Here is a 17,786-nt window from a genome sequence, read left to right on the forward strand (position 1 = left end):
ACTCCTGCTATTAATAATGCCTGGCCTGAGTGGCTTGGGTGAGAATGAGAGTATTGACTCTGTGGAAGTAAACAAGAGAATATAGGCATGCAAAGCAAATAGTCTACTAGCATCTGATTTTTGCAGGGTGCTGCTTATTTGAGTGAATGGCCCATTCTTTGCCTTATGGATGTTTGCAGGATATGCTTTAAAAAGCTAAAAAAATTCAACTTTGTAAATGTCTGCATTTCTCATTCTTGAAATGATGTCTAGAGGCTTGCAGTACTATCAGTCCAAGCATTAAAAAATGGGAATTGATTTTCTTTCTATTCGCTTCTCTGAGTAGTGTAAGAAGATAATTAAAAAAAACCAACCAACCAACCAACAACTTTTTATTTACACATTTGAATCTGATGAGTTTGTCAAGGTCATGTTTTCAAACTTTCTGTGGTAACAGTGAGGATTACAGCCAGGCCTGGAGTAAAATGTTGCTAAGAATGAGAAGTGACAATGTCTTACCAGGCTGGTGGCTGTTGACATGAAAAGCAGAAATTCAGAAAGCAGCATTGTGAAATGTCGAAAATTTCTGCTTGCCCATAGTACTGTCATCTCTGAGGTGAGTTTATGCTAGCTGTCTTCTACCTAGACCTCTGCTTTATCAAACACTTCACTTAGTAAAATGAGGTACTGGTCTGCACAGTGCTGACTGTGCAGTGACCCCTTCTCGTGGGCTGCATGGCCAAAGGAAGTAGCGAATAAAATAGGAAATTCAACGATGTTTAGCTAGTGTAGCAGAACCAGGAAGATGCATGAGACACTAATAATCTCAGTGAGATAGCAGCTGGTAGTACAGTTGTCAGTAAAGCAACAACAAGGTGGTACTAGGAATACAACTCCAACAAGGCCAGCTGTAATATGTCAGTGTAGCAAATCGTTAAAATGGGAAGGGCATTTGAGACATTATACAAAACCCCACTGAGGTGAACAGAAGCTTCATCAGACTTCTAATCAGATCAATGTCAGACAACCCTGTGCTGCAAAGTGAACTTAATTTGTAGGTAGGAAGCATGGAAAAAACCTCACTTGATAGAAAGTTGCCTACAGTAATCAATAAAGACAGTCTGAACAAATAATGGATTTGGTTACTTTGATTTTCTCAGGAAGTGATTAGATTAGCCCATGAGGAAAGGAAACAGATCAGGAAACTGACGCACTTCAAACCTGTTCTTCTGTTCTTTATAAGAAAAGTGGCAACTTACTGCTCTGATGTAGTCCCGATTAGAATTAGCCGCTACATTCCCTTCCTACCTCTTGCCATGTATTTTTACTGTGTTTAACACAAACAATAGGAGGAAGAGTTGGAGAGACAAATTTAATCTTATGTGATTGCACAGTAGAGTGCTTCCTGAAAGTGCAATAAAAATACATGGTTTTTTAAAAAAAATTTCTTCCTTTTGAATGTGTTTTCAGAGATAAATTTATGTCCCTGCATATGCAAACATCTGTTTTAATCTGCTGTCTTTCTCTGTGCAACTGTGCTAAAAGCAAAACTTTTTTGCGCATGTATGGCAATTAGAAGGAGCCTTGTCAGGGCAAAAGGGGAACTAAGGTTTAGGTGCAGCTCCTTCCCCTTGAAGATTTTATTATATTTAACTATGTACACAATTTAAATTACATAAGCCTCGCATCTCTCCTTCTTGAAGGGCAAAGAGCAGCATAGAAATTACATAGAATCAAAGGATCATTTAGGTTGGAAAAGACCTTTAAGATCATCAAGTCCAACCGTTAACCTAGCACTGCCAAGTCCACCACTATACCATGTCCCTAATCGCCACATCTACAGGTATTTAAAATACCTCCAGGGATGGTGACTTAACCACTTCCCTGGGCAGCCTCTTCCCATGCTTGACAACCCTTTTGGTGAAGAAGTTTTTCCTAATATACAATCTAAGCCTCCCCTGATGCAACTTGAGGCCATTTCCTCTTGTCCTATCACTTGTTACTTGGGAGAAGAGACCCACATCCACCTCTCTACAACCTCCTTTGAGGTAGTTGTAGAGAGCAACAAGGTCTCCCCTCAGCCTCCTTTTCTCCAGGCTAAACAACCCCAGTTCCCTCAGCCACTCCTCATCAGACTTATTCTCCAGACCCTTCACCAGCTTCGTTGCCCTTCTCTGGACATGCTCCAGCACCTCAATGTCTCTCTTGTAGTGAGGGGCCCAAAACTGAACACAGTATTCCAGGTGCGGCCTCACCAGTGCCGAGTACAGGGGCACGATCACTTCCCTAGTCCTGCTGGCCACGCTATTTTTGATACAAGCCAGGATGCTATTGGCCTTCTTGGCCACCTGGGCACACTGCTGGCTCATATTCAGGCATCTGTCAACCAGCACCCCAGGTCCTTTTCTGCCTGGCAGCTTTCCAGCCACTGTTCTCCAAGCCTGTAGTGTTGCATGGGGTTGCTGTGGCCCAAGTGCAGGACCTTGCACTTGGCCTTGCTGAACCTCATACAGTTGACCTCGGCCCATCAATCCAGCCTGTCCAGGTCCCTCTGCAGAGCCTTCCTACCCTCAAGCAGATCAACACTCCCACACAACTTGGTGTCACCTGCAAACTTACTGAGGGTACACTTGATCCCTTCATCCAGATGATTGATAAAGACATTAAACAGAACTGGCGCCAGTACTGAGCTCTGGGGAACACCACCTGTGACTGGCCGCCAACTGGAGTAAACTCTATTCACCACCACTCTTTGGGCCCGGCCATCCAGCCAGTTTTTTACCCAGTGAAGAGTACACCCGTCCAAGCCATGAGCAGCCAGTTTCTCCAGGAGAATGCTGTGGGAAATGGTGTCAAAGGCTTTACTGAAGTCTAGGTAGACAACATCCACAGCCTTTCCCTCATCCACTAAGCAGGTCACCTTGTCATAGAAGAAGATCAGGTTAGTCAGGCAGGACCTGCCTTTCATAAACCCATGCTGACTGGCCCTGATCACCTGGTTGTCCTTTACGTGCTGCATGATGGCACTCAGGATGGTCTGCTCCATAACCTTCCCCGGCACTGAGGTCAGACTGACAGGCCTGTAGTTCCCCAGATCCTCCTTCTGGCCCTTCTTGTAGCTGGGCATCACATTTGCTAATCTCCAGTCAACTGGGACCTCCCAAGTTAGCTAGGACTGCTGGTAAATGATTGAAAGGGGCTTGGTGAGCACTTCCACCAGCTCACTCAGTACCCTTGGGTGGATCCCACCCAGCCCCATAGACCTGTGTGTGTCTAAGTGGTGTAGCAGGTCACTAACCATTTCCCCTTGGATTATGGGGGCTTCATTCTGCTCCCTGTCTTCCAGCTCAGGGGGCTGGGTACCCAGAGAACAACTGGTCTTACTGTTAAAGTCTGTGGCAAAGAAGGCATTAAGTACCTCAGCCTTTTCCTCAGCCTTTGTCACTATGTTTCCCCCTGCATCCAATAAAGGATGGAGATTCTCCTTAGCCCTACTTTTGTTGCTAATGTATTTATAGAAACATTTTTCATTGTCTCTTACGGCAGTAGCCAGATTAAGTTCTAGCTGGGCTTTGGCCCTTCTCATTTTCTCCCTGCATAACCTCACAACATCTTTGTAGTCCTCCTGAGTTGCCTGCCCCTTCTTCCAAAGGTCATAAACTCTCCTTTTTTTTCCTAAGTTCCAGCCAAATCTCTCTGTTTAGCCAGGCTGGTGATCTTCCCTGCTGGCTTGTCTTTTGGCACACGGGGACAGCCTGCTCCTGTGCCTTTCAGGTTTCCTTCTTGAAGAATGTCCAGCCCTCCTGGATTCCTTTGCCCTTCAGGACTGCCTCCCAAGGGACTCTGTCAGCCAGTCTCCTAAAAAGGTCAAAGCCTGCCCTCTGGAAGTCCAAGGCAGCAGTTCTGCTGACCCTCCCTCCTTACTTCTCCGAGAAATCAAAAACTCTATCATTTTGTGATCGCTATGCCCAAGATGGCCTCCAACCATCACATCATCCACAAGTCCTTCTCTGTTCAGAAACAACAGCCCCAGTGGGGCACCTTCCCTAGCTGGCTCACTCACCAGCTGTGTCAGGAAGTTATCTGCCACACACTCCAGGAACCTCCTACACTGTTTCCTCTCTGCTGTATTGTATTTCCAGCAGATATCTGGTAAGTTGAAGTCCCCCATGAGAACAAGAGCTAGTGATCGTGAGACTTCTCCCAGCTGCTTACAGAATATTTCATCTGCCTCTTCATCCTGGTTGGGTTGTCTATAGCAGACTCCCACCATGATATCTGCCTTGTTGGCCTTCCCCCTGATTCTTACCCATAAACACTCAACCCTATCTTCACCAGCATTAAGCTCTAGACAATCAAAACACTGCCTAACATACAGAGCCACCCCACTGCCTCTACTTCTTTGCCTATCCCTTCTGAAGAGTTTATAGCCATCCACTGCAGCACTCCAGTTTTGCATGTCATCCCATCATATTTCCGTGATTGCAACTATATAAGTGTTTTCCTGCTGCACAATGGCTTCCGGCTCCTGTTTGTTGCCTGCGTTGGTGTGGATGCACTTCAGTTGGGCTATTGATCCTGTCATGTTTTTGGGGCAGAAGCCCTAATTCCTATGACCATTCTCAGGTGTTTTCGTGGTTTCTAACACATCCATAACCCTTTCGTCTGCTGCTGCGTGGATCTCCATGTCCTACCTCCACTGAGATGGCAGACCGAAGGACCTTGCTAACACACTGTCCCTCAAACATGGCGTGCACTCTCAAGGCTTATCTCTAGCAAGCCTGGTTTTATCTTTTTCCTTCCTTTTCAGAAACAAACTGTTTCAGAAGCAAACTCCGTGTTTGCAACCTGGATATTTATTTGTTTGGTTTTGCTTTTGTTTTTCCCTTGATTTGCTTAACTTCTTTCATTCCAAGACGCTCTTAGGTATTGTGCGTGAGTTGCTGTATATATTCATCCTGTCTAGAGCATTAGTTGCTGCATTTGCCGAGTTGACTGACTCTATTTGTCCCTCCTGCCACTGGGAGCACAGTTGCAGTAACACGGTTTAGCTCTTGTGACTGTGCGCTTGTGAGAGAGGAGGCTGTCTATCCAGACCTCCGGGGTTGCTTCTCTTCTAGCATGAGAGGAGGCAGTGAAATACCTGAACTGAGGGTGTCACTGAAGGCTGCTGCTGCTGAAAAACACAGCTGGTGTGAACTGGACTCTTGTCATCTCAGCTGTAGCTGTAGAGCCTTTGCTGCTGCTGCTGTGTGTCCGGTCAGCAGATCAGGCTGTGTAGTCGGGCCCCAGAGAAGGAAGGAGGCTGCAGCACTCCTCAGCAAATGGGTGAGGCGTTGGTCACGTGTGTAGTTTTCTTTTTTCTTTTTAAAATCTTTTTTGACTCAAGCTAGTAGGCATACAGTCTGCAGCCTAATGGGAAGATTTATTTTAAAGTACACATCAATGAAAACTGATTGTTGTGCCAGTATTTACCATTTAAGAGAGGTTGCACCACGTCAGCTACTTATAAAGAAATTGCAATTATGCAGTGATAGTTTATAACAGTAGTGCTTCATTAGTCTAAAATATCTCTGTGCATGTTCTAATGAGGAGCTTCAAACATTGTACAAACAGCACCTAATGAAGTTAATGCCACCCTTGAGAGCTGAATAACAGTAGACCTGTTTTTACAATTACATTAAGTGAAACTTGAAGACGTGAGAGTATTTGGGGAGGGTTAAAGGAACTCGGCTGATTTTGATCTAGTCTCTGTTACCAATTAATGATGAGTGTTTGAAAAGCCTATTCAAGCTGCCTGTGTCATTCAGATAAGTGAGGCAGGGAGAGCCTTCAAAACTTCAGCTCTCCAGTTTGACCAGCAATACAGGACTGTGTCCTTCGGATCCTTAATACTTCAAATGAATTACATAAAGCTATCGTTTGGCTCAATTTGCAGTAGGTAGCATTGCTTAGAGCTGAACCATGGTAAGTTTGGTCCATTCATCTCTGTATGCATTCCCCAGATGATGGTAACTGTGGTTAGGTTTTTAGCAACCTCATTTACATACCTGTTTTCATATTCTTACGGCAATTTTTCCTGTCCCTTGAATGAGACTGAACAAAATATAAAACAGATTAATGCAAAAAGTTGACAACTTGCAAGAAAAACATTTGTATTAATCATTAGTTTATGCAGAAACATGTTTGAAAATATAAGGAAGTGCTTCTAAAATCTGTACTAGATCTGGCATTATGCAACATGCATTTTGTACTTTCCAGTGATTACATAGGTTATAATTTAAAATCAGAGGAATTAGAATTTCTATCCAAACCATTGCTCTGTATTATTCTGTATTGAAAAATACCTTCTATAGTGAACAAAAAATACGAAAAGCTATCTAGTAAGCTAATAGCATAAGAAGCCCAAAGAAGTTGTTGATGCGTCCAGAACAATCTTTTATGTTTAAACCTAAGTATAGGTTTGTGGGTCAGTTCACTATGCCAAGCTATCAATTTGTTACTGGTAATATAATAGTACCGTAAGTGAACAAAGTCTGTTTATGCTTAAACAGGAGAAATAGCCCAGTGTTTCAGTAAAACTGGAAACAATACTACTAGGCTTTTCAACATCTAGCTTTAAATTCCTAACATTAGTTTTAATTACTAGCAATTGTAATTATAATAAATATTACCTATTAATTTGCTTCCTGAGTCATCTCATCTAGTAGTAAATTATTTGTGTTAAGGAAAGACAGAAAATATAGCAATTTTTTTTTTTGCTCACTTGCTAGTTTTGTTGGTAACCTTTAACATTTTTGTCAGTTTTATATCTAAAAGATTAAATTAAACCTTTGCAGTCATACTTAGAACCAACTTTGGTTTATAATCAGAATAATTACTTAGTTTAAGAAGTTTGGTTTTACGTCGACCATTCTAACGTATGTCCTTAAATGTCCTTAAAAGTGCTGTTAAAACTCACCGTTTTATACTAGGTTCTTTAGGTGTGATGGTAACTTTGCCTGTATAATAGAAATTTTCATCAGAAGGTTGCTTTCTCTGTATTGTTATTCAGGCAAGCTCTGGGTTTGTTCTTTGCCTACATATGTTCAACGTAACTTTTGGGTTCAGCCTTGTTTCTGAGCTTCCCCTCAGAAGCTAGAAAAGCTGGATTGTAATGTGATTCTTCACTGACCATCTGCAATTGCTGTCTTGAATTCTCCTCTAACTTTATTTAGGCCTTCAGCAATAAGACACCTGTTTTCTAAATTCTATTGAAACTGCTAATGATTATATCTCCACTGATTTTTATTACGACTCTTATCTTTTCTCATGCAGTCTGCTGTGCTTTATTGGCTTTGTACTTTCAACGCTTTTCTCCCTCCCCGCTTCAGTAAAGTTTCCCTACGACTCAACCCACTATTCCTCCCCTCGTAATCCTATGTGTGTATAACTCTTCTTTTTTTCTTCCCTTCCCTTCCCTTCCCTTCCCTTCCCTTCCCTTCCCTTCCCTTCCCTTCCCTTCCCTTCCCTTCCCTTCCCTTCCCTTCCCTTCCCTTCCCTTCCCTTCCCTTCCCTTCCCTTCCCTTCCCTTCCCTTCCCTTCCCTTCCCTTCCCTTCCCTTCCCTTCCCTTCCCTTCCCTTCCCTTCCCTTCCCTTCCCTTTTCCTTTTCCTTTTCCTTGTGTGTAACCTTCTTTTTCCAGGAGAAAATTACCACCTTTTGTGGTTCAACTGCCATTTTTACACCCAAATTTTCTGAAAATGCTATCTCCTTTTTTTTTTTTTCTTTCCCCCTCGTATGCCCTCAAGGGGTATGGAAGGGCATAGACTATGACTTCGAAATGAAGACAAAATGGAATAGGCCATCTGGAAAAAATAGTCTTTCTCTTTGTGTGCAGTGAACTTGTGACATTTATCAGTGTATAAACTGGAAAAAGTTCAAGAAACAAAAGGTCAGGTTCTGTTCCCTACAATGTAAATTTTTTTTTTTTACCTACAATGTAAATTATATTTTCTGTGTAAATTATTTTCAAACATGTTGACTGTTTCTTTGAAATAGTAAAGTAAGAAGCCTCTCCCATGGTATAATATAGTGTTTGGTTGAACAATACACATTATCACTAGAGCAGTCTAGGCCTTGAATTATTTTAGAGAACAACAGTTTAAAAAGAGAAAACACCTCTCCAAGCTTGTAACACTAGGACAAAGTTTAATTTTCTGATCTAATGTTGCCTCAAGAAAAGGTTGTGATGGAGCCACTCACACAGATGGTAAGGAGAAAGCTGATAAAATATTCTTCTGAAGCTTTATCCTATTTTCTTCTTCTTAAAAAAACCTGCTCCCCCAGTGAATATTTTCCTAGTTTTACTTTTTTTTCGTTCAAACCCAAATGTCTTAAATATACGTGAGAACAGCACCATCTAGTGGGTCCTGGCACCGCGGTGGCCTGCGCTGGGGGCGTTTGCTTTCCTCCTCCCGCTGAGCCAGAGTCAGGGACCCCAGGCCTGCAGCTCTCTTGCTGGTGCTGCAGCTACCACTTCCCGTTTGCTTGGGATGGCGGCTAATACAAATGATAAACTGCAGGTCCTGCAGTCAGCTTTGAAAACAGTACTGCGAAAATTTAATGCATGAATTTTCTACAGCTTGGGATGATTTCAGGGTACTTAATAATCCATTTATTTATTTGTTCTTAAAACTACTCTGATAACATTTCAGTTAAAGAGCATCCTTTACAAATATTCCCCATTTGAGAATGCTCTTGATATCTCTGTAGTGCACTTATTAATAGTAACACAGCTTTTCAGCGATGCTCTTTCTTGCAAAGAAAACTTTTTCAACGGTGATCCATTAGTCCTTCTGACTCTCATAAAGTGATGCCTAAATGCAGTTTATTTTTGCAAGAGTAGAAGTTAAAGCTACTTTAAGGGGTTGAGCCAAGAATGATGGAACAAATGAGGAAGTTGAGATCTGAAAGCAGCCAGATGTCAAAACAGGTGCTTGGGAATTTACTTGCTGTGGGTTATTTGCTAGTTTTAATGCAAAATGACAGAAAATAAGAAATTTCAAATCGAAGGAAATCTTTTATGTATTTTCTCTATAGAAAAAGTATGTTTATTATACTGCTTTTTAGTCAACGTTGCCTACATTCTGTGACAATATTGCATTTTCTACATCTGAGATTATTGGATAACAGAGTAGAACATGTGTCCACCTGGTATGAGTGAGTACTAGTGAGATCCTCCTACATCACCTGTAGCTCATTTGTGATGTGGATGTTTGTGGTTTGTTAATTATAAGGAAAGCTATAAAAGTTATGGTGAGTAATTCATACATTGCATAGTGGTTGTGGTGAATAGTAACTAACTTCTGTGAATTAATAGCTTGAGCCTTCAAAAAAGCGAAAAGGGGGGGAAAGGAAACACTTGGGCAAGCGTATTGTTCTGAGAAGGCTAGTTAGCTACCGAACTGCTGAGTCTGTGCTCTGCTTTAGCTTCATCAGCTTGCAGGGTTTAGTTGTCTTGTGCTTTTTTTTTCCCTCGGTCTTCTGGGTGGGTATTTCTCATCATCCAATTCATATACAAGAGCTTTAAAATATTAGGTGTTTGGTATATTAAATCACACATCTGAAATGAATTATGGAGAGCGACACATATTAGATCCTAATCTGATCTGATTGCAAAATGCAAAAGTTGAATATGTTCTGAATATCATGGGGAAAAAAGTGTAATCAAAGGAGGTTTAGCTCTGGAATCTGGATTTAGAAAGAAGAATTGTTTTTATGTATGCTAGAGAATTTATGCTCAGTCACAAACCCTTTGTGATAACTGTGTACTCCATAGCTTTTCTGCTTTCTGGAATACACTTGTTAAAATGATGAACGCTAATCCAGGCTGCCTCTTGTATGATACAAGCTTGCAGATGCAGATAATGCAGTAATCTGACAGTGGATCAAAGTTGGTGTGAAGGCTGTTGCCAAGCTTGCATTTGGAGAGGGCCCACTGATAACGGTGCTTCATTTGCTAGGATGGTGCACAGAAACATGAACAGGACATAGAGCCTACTTTATGTAGCTGAGAGATCTCGGGGAGTATTTCAGTGATCTGACTTCTGTTGCTTTTTCCCCGTAGCGATATACTTAATAGTGTGAAGCTCTTCACCTGTTTCACATGGAGTGTCCATCTTAGATTTCTTTGTATGCACAGATGCACTTATTCTGGTTATTACTTATTTCCTTCCTAGTTCCCCTTAGTGCTGAAAGATGAAGGAGTATGATAGTGGTAGAACATGTTGACAGACTGCTTCTCTGGCTGTAAACCTGCATAACAATCTTGCAACAATATTCCATTGGAAACACTAAGTTTGCATAGCTGAATGCAGCCCCACTTGAAGCTGGAGAAATAGGAGAGGTGACACAGTTCTAAAGCTGATGTAGAAGTACATACAATGCTGATTGCTATTAGCAAGGAGTACTTGAAATTACATGTGGAACTGAGTATGCATCTTGAATTCTGAAAATTCAATGGAAACTTTGCACTAGAATTATTTATGGGGAAAAAAAGTTTGTGCGATTTGCTTGTTTGGGTTTTGTATGTTTAAAAGAGCCCCTCACCCCCTGGCAAAAAAAGACCCCAGACTTGCTTTGAGCATCTTTGGAACCAAAAGTCTCTGAACAACGTTTTATAAATTACACTTTCTCAAAGGGGATGGATAGAAGCGGGATCAAAAGTATTAACTTTGCCATAAAATATGCTGAAGTGTTCTAGTTTACCTTCACTTCATCTACATATATCTGTTTATGAACCCATGGCTTTTGAAGACTTCTACAGTGTCTAACTTCATCTCCTGATCTGGAGACTGATTTTTTCTGCCCAACTTCTCCTCTAAGTAGCAAGTAGCTCTGCCTTTTGCATACAGATAGCCACATAGTCCATAGTCAGGGTTCTGGATTGCTAGAATTGCTAACTGCCTCTATTTGCACCATATTTACCTTAAACATTTTATACTTTTGCTTGTAAGAACAAGCTTTGTAGGCTTGAGAAACAGTACTACACAAACTAAAATAAGGATTGAATGTGCTTGAGCTCTGTTTCATCGTAAGCGCTAAATTTCATGGTTTAGTTATACAGATATGGGACCAATCATCATTTTAGTGGACATTAAGCGTGTCTTGGCATGGTTCCTTTGACCTCAACCACAGCAAGAGCATTGAGGCTGCAAGAAACTTTGCTGCACATTTTCCTAATCTGGCTATTAGTATATTTTTTTCCCTCTGTTAAATTGCATCCTTATTCTTGTAGGTTTCCTTCTCTGAGTTTTTCACAGGTTTTGTTGAAAAGAATAATATGTTAGGGGTATTTAGAAATCTATTTAAAAAATAGACACAAGCAAGTGCTGTATTGATCAGGAGAAATGTACATGTTTGTCAGTGAATTATAACAGCAATTTGAAAAAGAGCATTTTTCAGTCTGTAACCTATCTGTATATAACAACTGTGGAGGGAGAAGAAGCTCTCAAATCAATCTGAACTGCTTCGGTGGACTATTTTTTTTTTTTTTTTTTTTACTATCTAACTGATGAAACAGGTTATATATGCATGACACTCATCCTAGTTTGTTTTGTGATTTAACTTGATCTTAAGTGTTATGTTAGGGATGTGAAGAATGTATTCAGTTTGTCATGCACTTAAAGGCATATCTGGAATTCCTGGTTTGCACACCAGCTAAGCTCTAACAGCAAATTAATTTTCTGGCTGAATTACTTTGAAAAAGTGTATATTTAATAGCTTACCTCCTGAAAGCATGCACAGCACTTACTTTGACAGCTGGTTGTTACAAATGCCTAAGGGAAAAACCCGTTTTTTCAGTAAGTAAAAACCCTGCATTTTTTAAAGCAAGTAAACTCGTACAGTTTTAAATATTTTAAGTTTTTGGGATTTTTTTTTTTTTTGTGTCTATTTGTGCTACCCAAAACTACACAGGAACACTTTGAAAGCAGCTTTTCAGCTTGTAGGAGCTTGCAATCCTATCGCAACTGAAGAAGAGAATATTTCGTATCCTTTTGATTCTTTTCCTGAGGAAGGTAGTTCTTCAGATATTTCAGTGTTGAAAATAATGTCTCATCCCCTGCGACTTTTGTTGTTGTTATGGTAACAACTGGATATGCTAGTGCACACTAGGAAAGACTCAGAGATGTTTTGATTTCATAGCATGCTTGATTTTATTGTACAAAGCCTCTGTGTGCAGGAAGGCAGAAGGGTTTTCAGCACACTCCCCGCAACAACCATTCGCAAGAAAAAACTATTAATTTTGGTAATGCTTCCCATGTTACTTATTGAATAGACTTCATTCTAATAAATACAAAACTCTTCCCTCATCTGGCAGTCAATCAAAATGCAGGCATTTGTGTGCTGTTGGAAAACTGGCCTGTCAACTCATCCCAAACCATGGAAATTAAATCCAAAGTGTGCAGGTGATACGTAATCTCCAAGGCCTGTTATAAAGCTAGATAAAGCTGCTAGCTGAACATGCCTGTGTTTACTTATCCTCAGAGGAGCTTCAGCTGGTGTATTATATTCATGATGCCTTGCTTTCATTCCAGGGTTCAGACTACCCAGTCTTTCAAAGGTAAAAGAGGCTGTTGGTGAAATGTGCAAGGACTGCAGCCAAGAAAGCAAAGTTGTCTTGGCCTGCATTGCTTATACTGGGGGTATATGGCAAAGGTTGCACTGGGTCCTGTGTTGCCTTTTATTTTTGGGGGGCACACCATCAAAATGCATGCCTGCCCTGTGAGGCTTTGGCTTTTATTCTTGATAGCTCATTCAGTCTCTGTATAGTTGTTTTGGTTCTTTTAAGAAAAAATGTTGTGCTCTTGCTGTACTTAACAGACCAGTTGTCTTCGCAATTTCACATGTAGAGTTTCAAATGCCATTCTAAACTGAGCTAATGACTACATGATCAAAATGTTGGTGTATCTGAAGATACAGCTAATACTGAAAAAGGAGTTAAAGAACTTGAAAGATGTTTTCTTTTTTTTTAATAGTCTACACAAATTTAGGGTTTCTATGATTCAAACATGTTTTTATTTAATCAACTAGTTCTATAGCTTGAATGATCAGGAAGGGGCTTTCATTTTGTCAGAAATTAAGGTGCAAACAACTGAGGCTTGTCAGCAAAGTACTCTTCGCATTCTTGAATCTTCATATTGTTTGGACATGATTTCAACAAAATAGTAGGAGACAGAAGAAGACCCTTCTGCATAGCTGCATACCCTAAACCGCGAGAACCATTTGTAAATTTCCAAATTGACTTTATTCGGATGCCTAAATGCTGTAGTTTTGAGTATGTCTTTGTCATTTTAAGTATCTTCTCAGGATGGAGGCCTGTCCTTGTAAACATGTGGATGAAACAACTGTTGCAAAAAAAATTGCTGAGAGAACTATTCCTTGCTTTAATATTCCCCTAATGCTAGAGACCAATAAGGGGACCCATTTTACCAGACAAATAATGCAAAAAATTTGGGCAGCCCCAGAAATAGAATCAAGGTGTCATTGTGCCCATCATCCCCAATCCAGTTGGGCTGCAGAGAGGAAAAAATCCCATTTTTAAACACAGTTGCCAAAAAATTGTGCAGAGACTGGCCTGAAATGTCTGCATGTGTTACCTGTCCCACTGATGTATATGTAAGAAGCACTGTGAATAGAAAATATGGGCTGTCACCTCATGAGATTTTAATGGGCAGACCCATGTGACTGTCTCACCCAGCACCCCCTACAGTCAAACATCAACTAACAGATAACGCTCTTCTGAAATATTGTTAGCTATTAGTGAAATGTTTAAAGCCTTTCCAAAAAACACTGAAAGATGTTTTACCATAACTCACCAACTGAAGTCTGTCACTCATTGAAATCAGGAGACTGAATCTACATTTAGGTATACCAGTGAGAACATGTGCTTCAGCTGCACTGGAAGGGACCTTATTGGTACTGGTAGTTACTTATGCTGCAGTCATGTGCAAGGGCCTGATTGATGGATCCATGCTTCCCAAGGTAAAAGGGTCACACCATCTTCAGACAGAATGCAGAGCACGTCACCTGTCACAGCAGAGCTGGATGATCTGGATGAACTTCCTTTGATCAAATGTCAACAGAAGTACAGTGTACAGCCCTGCAAATAGACTTTGATGACTCTGTTATCATCATCTGAACTTGTTGATTGTTTTTAGAAATTGTAGCTCAGGGTTTTGCATTTGAGTTTATGTTATTACTGGTCATATGCTAACCTGTAAGAATTGTTATATGGTAAGACCTTATGGAATGAAAGATTGTGAGGGGTATGTGGCTCTAAGGCCCACAAGATACTGCCTGTTCATTGGACTGGCACTTGTACATTAAAATGTTTTCGGTTTTTTCTTGGCATTTCAGTACATCCAGACCTCTCCTGGAAAGACAGACACAACTTACCCCAGCATACCAAACAAAAGATAAAATGCTCTCTGTAAAGTACTTGTTATTTGAAAATCTGGTTTCCACCAGTCTGCATTATAATCAGAATTAAAAAGGGCTATCATAAGTATATCTGCTGTAATGGAAGAGGTGGGTAATGCCATTTCAGCCTTACAGTTAGAGGTACAACAAGCAGCTCATGTAGCCCTGCAAAAGAGAATGGCATTTGATTATGTGCTTGTCACTCAATACTAGTACTTGCATACTAGTTAACACCACTTGCTGCACAGATGCAGACCAAGATCAGAGAATAGAAATGGACAAACATAAAATTTGAGGTAACGTTCAGATACTGCATGAAACACCTGGTGAAAAACCTTTTTGACTGGTGGTGATGGCTCCCATACGGGAAAGGATGGTGAGAAAAAACTACTTAAGACAGCATTGAAGTACAATTTGTTGAGTTTATTAACTTTATTGCCTGTGCATGTATTAGTTCAGTTGATCTTACGATGTAGCAATTGGTATGTAAAAGTATAGAGCATGGCAAAAAGCAAGCAGAGGCCGGAACAAAAATGGTGAATATGTTAGAGGATAAAGAAGATGAAAAGAAAGAAGTGCTTGCAGTAATGACTATAAATGATTATAAAACCTAGAGGCAGGAATGAATGATGGGACAGCATGGCCCATGCGGTGATCAATCCTGGACTCCCACAAGTCGTGGGCTGGGTATCTGCAGCCCTTCTACCATACTCTAGATCTCTAAGAGAAAGAGATCTATATCTGAAGGTGACTGAAATTAAGCTGTAAACAAATGAAGAAGGGAGCAAAGGGAATAAAACTACATGAGGCAAAGCCAATGTTTTTGGAAATGGAAGTTGAGAGCAAGAAGCATAAGGAGGAATTTGAAAGGCTTGCAGTAGTGAATGTGTGTGGGTAATAACTGCTTATGAGAAGAAGGAATATGAAGGGGAAATTCAGATGGTAATTGCTGAGGCTGAAGGGCAAGAAGGCCCAGCTACAAGAAGGGGTTAAGCTGGCAGGAAGCAGGGATGCCAGAGATGGGAATCCCTGTAAGGGAGTGAAGTTTCCCTTAGTGATGAGATAACAAACGGCCCCAGCTTTGTCTTGTAGGCATCCTGGAACAGGAGTGCTTAGGGGCCACCTCTGGGTAGCAGAGCTGGGGTGGGAGATGGTCCTAAGGCTGGGCTGAGGTGCCCCATGCAAATACTCACGGGATTGGTGCTTGGGAAAAGCATTTCCACACACAGCTGGAGAACCCAGAGGTAAATGCAGGAGGCCAGAAGGCAGCTATTCAGGGCACCACACAGCCAAGGCCAAGCAATGTCCAGAGGAGGAGACACCCCATAAACCCAGCAGGCTGGGCACTGGCTGCAGCCCCAACCCTGCCCATCACAACTCTTGATCAAACAGGCTCTAAGTGGGAGCTCCAAAGCCACCACTACAGCAAAGAGGGGCAAGGACATTTGTGCATGTGGGAGAGGTGCCCAACTGGATAACCTCCACAGTGGGGCACTTCGATGCCTAATACTGCAGCCTCCCTCCTTGGCTGCCAGCTCCTACAGCCAACGGGACACAGCACTGCCCTGGCATTGCCTACAACATTTCAACACAGTTGGATTGACTGCTTGACTCTCAAGTCCAAACACCTGGATATGACAAGCAACAACCACTATTCAGCAGCTTCTTCTCTTGCTGCTGCAGCATGCCAGGACACGGGCACCAGGCTGTGATGCCACCTCCATGCAGCACAGGTGTCACGGTGACGTTTGAGAACTTCATCTTGGCACCTGCAGCCAGCTGGTGCCAGTTCATTGGCGCTTGCTGTCTGGCAGGACTAAGCCCAGCTGCCCAGGGAAATGCCTAGAGCTAGGCACCACTTTGGTCTAACCCTGACAAGAGAGTTTGAAAGGGAGCCCTCTCCAGGAGAACTATCATCTGCTTCTGCTCTGGATGAGCTCACTGAGTTGGCAGACCCAACTTCTCTTGTCCCTCCAGGATGGGACAAAAGAGTACCTTGTGATGCTGATCTAGTATCCCTCAAGGACAAAATGCATTTCCAAGCGTGCGAAGAGGACCACAGCACCAACATAATCCATCCCATTTCTTTGGAGGAGACCTCTGGTGAAGCTGATGACTTCACACCCCTCGCCTTTACAAAGAAGGTCTGCAGAATTGTCCAAATCCACTGGTTTCACTCCATTCGGTGGGTTGATGACAGCATCTGTGTTGCCACTGACAAGAAAGCCTTCCTAAAGTAAAGTGCTGGCATGGAGAGGACCTTGCAGAGTTTTTGAAACAGACAGCATGAAAAGCTTCCTTTGTCAGCTCCACCTCTACGGATTCACAAAAGTACAATGCAACTCCGAAACATCCGACTCGCTTGATGAATTTCTGGCAGAAGCAGCAGCAGCACCTTCTGCACACAGCAAGGTACATCACTTCCCCTGCACATGCACTGACTCTCAGAATGATTCTGGCATGAGAGCTTCACCTTCCAGTAACATAAGCGTTGGCAATGGAGGAGAGCAGGAGGAGGGCAGGAAATGTTCTGAGATTCAGTTCTTTCTCGGGTCTTTTCTCAGGTGAGAACTCAAGGGTGACCATTACTTAACAGAACCAGAGCAAAACCTTTTGGCCAGCCTAAGCTTTAGCTTTCAGATGCCCAGTAGCCCTTTTCACATTGGTCTTTTGCCACTACAAGGCTCAGATCTCCTGTCTTGGTCATCTCAGATTTTCCCATCTCCCCAGGCTGGCAACTGACTCTTCTTCTTTTGCATGTTTTAGTTACTCTTCTGCCACAACCCCAACTTCAAGAGAGATGATCCCCACCTGCTTGAGAGGTGCAAGCAAAGAGTTGGCCGCAAGAGGAGAGCAACAGCTGCATTTTCACCGGGGCTGGCTTTGAAGGAAAACCGCCCCACAAGAAGCCCAGAGGTGCAGCCTGCGGGGGCAGCCGCTGCTGTCAAGCCTCATTGACCCCTCCCTTTCACCAGCACAGCGCAGCCAGGCCCCGCCTGGCCTCCAGCAGGCTGCTTCTGCTGCTCCTGCTCCTTCGCCGAGCCACGCCATACCTCCCATAAACAGCAGGACACCTTTCACACCAGGGCTGGGGCTTCCCACATTTCCACCCCTGCAGCCAGGCGCAGCAGCTCTGCAGGCCCCCGGGGCTGCCCTGCCTCCCTTCTGGCACCCGTGGTTTCCCATGGCTGTCCGTGCTGGCAGCAGCCTCTGCTCTGGCCATGCCAGGGCCACCGCATGCCCAAATCCCAGCCGCCCCTCACTGCCCGACTTGCACCTGCAGCCCAAATCCCCATGTCCAGGGGAAGAGCCACCCCACAATCCCAGCAGTATGGGCACTGATTG

At 42.6% G+C, this 17,786-nt stretch overlaps 1 long non-coding RNA gene across 1 annotated transcript in view; it reads left to right on the plus strand.

The window, feature by feature from the left end:
* LOC142421906 (uncharacterized) overlaps nucleotides 1–17,372 on the plus strand; it is a 32,271-nt gene extending 14,899 nt beyond the window's left edge. The window contains exon 3 of the long non-coding RNA XR_012779003.1: nucleotides 17,208–17,372. This is a non-coding gene — a long non-coding RNA (uncharacterized LOC142421906). The remainder of the gene's footprint in view (nucleotides 1–17,207) is intronic.
* Nucleotides 17,373–17,786: the final 414 nt, after the last annotated feature.

This window comes from Mycteria americana, chromosome Z (genome assembly GCF_035582795.1).
Source record: "Mycteria americana isolate JAX WOST 10 ecotype Jacksonville Zoo and Gardens chromosome Z, USCA_MyAme_1.0, whole genome shotgun sequence".
Classification (NCBI taxonomy): Eukaryota; Metazoa; Chordata; class Aves; order Ciconiiformes; family Ciconiidae; genus Mycteria; species Mycteria americana.